This window comes from Augochlora pura, chromosome 11 (assembly GCF_028453695.1).
Source record: "Augochlora pura isolate Apur16 chromosome 11, APUR_v2.2.1, whole genome shotgun sequence".
Taxonomy (NCBI): domain Eukaryota; kingdom Metazoa; phylum Arthropoda; class Insecta; order Hymenoptera; family Halictidae; genus Augochlora; species Augochlora pura.
Window position 1 is genome coordinate 8,438,391 of NC_135782.1, and position 5,221 is coordinate 8,443,611.

Sequence of the window (5,221 nt, forward strand, 5' to 3'; positions counted from 1 at the left end):
TTATAAAAGATAAAAGTAGAAAGTAGAATTTTAAATGTTAAACGAAGATATTAGTAAAATTATGAAATATTATCAAAAAAACGAAGAGTAAAAACGACCTGGAATTATAAGAGTAGAGAAAAGGATTAGTAGAATGACGATGGATAAGAGTAAAAATTGATAGAATTATAAGAGATAGAGACGGTAACGAAACGTAGACATTTTGTAAAACGAACAAAGCAATGATATATTTTCTTAGCGTGGCAGAGAATTTTGTCGGGCGGGATCGTTCGCGGCGGGGGTACGTGATAATTCGCAGCGGAGCTTATACAATTTTAATTTCCCAACGTATCGACGTTCTCGATTTCCATGGCGTCGTGCCTCCTGGAAAACTCATGGCGCGCATTAGGGCTTTTCGGGGGTCGTTCCCCTCTTTTCTCGTTCCTCGTGTTCTCAATATCGACCTCGCTTATATTTTCTCGACCCAATGCGAAGGGTCGTTGGCCCCCTCCTTTCCGCTCCCGGAAATCGTGGCTCATGTCTCTCAAAAGCGGCCTCCAACAATGGATTTTATTTCCATTGCAGTTTGTGACCTTCTTTATCTCGTTTCGCAGCGAGCTTCCTTACATACACATATACATATACATATACATGTATATATACATCGGCAATTCATTTCGGATTTCTTGCATTTTTTATACGAATCCGATACAATGCGTACTCTGATTACAAACAAGGGGCAACCTCGTAATAAATTAATAAATTATCCTCTGTAAATCCAGCAACCCCTTCCCAGGCGAAACGCGTGACGCTCCTTTCAAATCATTTCAGCAACTAACTTCTGCGAAAGCGTCACTCTTGTTCCCATTTTTATTATTTACCTCTAGACCGCGGATATTCATATAAAAATAAGAATTATCCGCATCAATTCTATACAACAATTAGAAATTGTATTTTTTCTTTGACACTTTATCTACCGAATGAGTAGTATTTATCAATTATTATGTTATACTGCGAGGAACCTAAACAATCATTTCGTACATGATAATTTGAAGCGAAATTATAAGTTTATTATTAGTTGTAGATTATTGATTTAGGAGAATTATAATATCGTCACCAGTTGATGATGTGTTTATAATTTTAATCAGTGTAAACTGTACACTGTTCTCAATTTCAACTACGCATTTTGATGATTTTTATCTCAACCATTATCGAACACCGTATTTTTTCATTTACGCGACATTCTGTACAGATTCGCGATTATAATCGTAGAACTGCGAGTTCTATGCAGTCATGGTGAAAATGGCCGTGAAAGATTCAAAACAGTGAAAAGCTTCAGGGAAACCAAAAGTATTTTTAATAAGTAATTAAAATTTTTCAAGGAAGAAGTCAAATTATAACTTTTATCCACAGTGTAATAATCATTATTATATTATCGGTTTTATACATTTACAACGAAAATCAATAAGTAAAGTATGAAATAGTAAATGCAGAAAATAAATTTAACGATGCTGTTAGATTGCTTTCAACTTCTTATAAATGTTAAGAATGACACAGTTTTAGTTTAACTTTCATTCGTTGCGATCGAAACAACGAATGTATATTCTGTGTTGGGATGCAATCATTACCTTTCGCATCAATGACAGACTTTGCAATTCCTTTTTGGGAAATGCTGGGAATTATTTAATAATGAACGTTTACGAAGAGGACGCTAAAAGACCATTGGAACGTTTAAGCAGTTTTAGAGGTAAAACAGCACGGTTTCCATTCGTGTAAATTAGTCCATAAAATCTGCGCTTCCAGGAACACCCTCGGTCTAATCGACGCTTAGAAATACTGCTGTACGAGGGACATTTTATTAACATTATACCTGGCAATTTAGCGGCGGATCAACAAGTTTACTCCGTTAGGTTGACCAAAAGGGATCTCTCCATTCTTCCTAGCCGGAGATTTCGAAAATCCGGACCCGGGCAATAAAGGAACCGATAACTTTCCACAGGGCTTGTGTCGGTGGTTCTAGTTGAAAAGCATGGACGATTTATGACCGGCACTTGGGCGGCGGAGTGGTTATACAGGCCTTATTCTTTTATATTTTCGAGAAAGGTTCCGCGACCGTCTCAATACGTACCACGATTTCACCTAATAAGCTCGACGAACACAGTCCGGAGGACCAGCACAAATTCCGGCCAATATTTCCACGAAAGAGGATCAAGAGGAAGGTCCTCGGCAATTTTATCGGTTTAAAGTGGTAAAACGTGGAATAAAAGGTCGAGGCATGGACCCGAATAATTATACGTATTTTCTTCATCGTGTCAAATACACCGAGTTCAACGATGTACTGCTAATTCATCGACGACGATCATTTCAACGACACGACTTTATCAACGCCGCGTTTCGCCGACAGTGTTCGTTCCTCGACACATTTGTATGTCCGACAATCAACCTCGCCGGACACGTTCAGATCTTTAACAATCACGTCACCGACGCGAAGTCTTGTCGACAGCCATTTTACGACACCTAGCTTCGTCGACAGTCATTTCATCGACAACGAAGTTCGTCGACAGTTTTTACTTGTTATTTTTATTATATAAAAATTACCGCGGTGTAAAACATGTTGTCAATTCATATTATTATAATATATATTAATAATAATAATAATATATATTATTAATAACAAATAAGTATATAATATGTCATACATTTTATTAACTTTATTAATAGATACATGCTGTGACTGTCACTTAAACTCGTACATCTAAGAATTCACTCGATTTTCACTTTAAAACTCGATAATTCTAGAAATTGACTGAAATCTTTTATTAAATATATAACAGCAGTAGAACATTATTTTGCTCGGATAGAAGCAAAAGGATATGGAGATAACCGAATACAGAACCAATAAATATTAAACATCTTTAATCTACGGTTAAACTTGGCGGTGGAACTAAAATGGCGCGGCGCTGCATGTCGGCATCTGATGTAATATTTATCGATAATATAATGAACAAATAGGCTCAGCTTTAGAATGACCACGTGAAGTTGCCGACGACCGCGAAACATTTTTAAATTTGTCTGCGAACGTGTAAATAAATACTAAACCATCGAGGATTTTCCTTATTTTCCTAACCGATGTCGCATTTATACTTTGAAAATAAAACGAAAGGAGATTGTTCTAGGGTTCGATATAATAAAAAAATAACTTAAATCAACGTGTTGATTCGAAGCGTAATTTTTATGTAACAAGAAGATGAATATTGTACGAGTATCCTAAAGTTCTTCAAACATCTCTCCAATCGCCGTATATCGATGTCATAGAATGTAGAATTTATTAAACACGATTACATAAAATTACAAATAAAGAAAGTCCGAAGTAAACTTCACAAGAACAAAATGGTGGAAATCAACACCCTCTAATTCAGTGAAAATTTAGACAAATCAATTGCTCAGCGACTGCAATTTTTACTGTCAGGCTAGTTCTCCGCGTAACGACAAATTTTCTTTAATTTACTAATAATTAGTAAAAGTTCTATTTCACTGTTGTTGTATATTTAATAAAGAACCATTACCTGTAGCAATCAAATTTTAATACGAAAATCAGTCGAACTCTTGTACGATTTTAAGTGTCAGTTACCGTATTTAATGTTTAACATAACGAAAAGACTGATCTCATTGTACTCTCACTGTAGAGGTCGACGGCACGGATATAAACATTGTTGGCATACACCTCGATCTTGATGATTATAATTGTCGGGAACATAAACGTGTTGGTGAAATGATCGTCGATGAAATAATTGTTGATTTAAAGACGACAATGGAAACTCTGGATGTCGTTGAAAAAGTTTACAGGAATCACGTTGTTATTCCTAGTTAACAATTCTTCGCGATTGTCGAGAGAATAGATGATACAGAAGCTAATCGCGAACATTGAAGGTAACTCTGAATAGTTAGTACGTTATTTTAGATTTGTAAAAATGATGAAACATAATCTACGAGAAGGGACAAATCTGTAGGGAAATTTGTAGACAAATGTAGACAATATGATGTTATATAAACAATAATAGTAATGTTGTACAAAAATGTTTTAATTCTACGATTTTTATCAGTCTATGCAAATGTTTATGTAATCGCTTGCAGTCATGAAAAATTAGTAGTATAGTAATATTAAATATGATACTATTGTTAAGGGAGAATTATACGCAAGTGTAGCGACATATAGAATGTAAGAAATATTTGCATATTTATATTTTCTATTATTTTTACTATATGAATGTACATGTATAATGTTTTCTTGAGATCACTTACAGTGCTGTGAATAATTGTATAATTATAGTATTATACAATTATTAAGAGTATTCTTAAGATATACATATATATATATATATATATATATTCGTATATTTCTATATCAGGGATAATAAAGAATAAAAGTATACAAGTATGATATATCGTTTAAATTTGTTATAAATACCTTCATAAATATGTAACAATTACTTCGAGTCTGTTCGGGTCTAATCGCGGTTTTTTGGGGTCAAAGACTTCCAAAGACGTACAGACTCGCGGAGTTTTTCGTTCGGCGACATTGAAAGTTACCGCGAGGAACAACACGCATTGTCGCCGAATGTTGATCCGCTGCGTTCGTGTTGTCCCTTTGTTTAGTCTCTAGTGAAACTGTTCGGCGATCGGCGCCTGACGATGCTTCCTTTCGAGCACCGGGACAGGTGCACACGTATCGCGTACACGTATACAGTCGCGCGTCGCGGCGATGGCTGTCGTTAACGGTCCCCTGCGACGCTGATAAGTTCAAATCGTGTGTGCGCCCTTGCGCTTGACTCGGAAGCTCTGCTTCACGTTATCTAGTTCGTATCAGTCGCCTGTTTTTAAGTTGTAAATATGTGTACATATATCGCGAATGTTCATCGCGTGTGATCCGTGTGAATGTGTAAGTTGTTGGTACATTCTAAACGCGATCATCCGAATTATCTCGTCCCTTCTTCGCGGACGGCAAATTATTTCGTCCAGTCGCGAAACAGAGGCTGTAATTATTCATCCCACTGTATTATCATAAAGCATAACGGTTCTCATTTGTGCGAACAATACGCTGACATTTTCGAATTGCTGCAACCTTTTCACTGTCTCCAATCTCAGCTATGTCTTTTTTATCATAAATAGTATCAATATAAATATGTACATTGATGTATAGATATATATCATATTATTATTGTATATAGATATGTATTATATT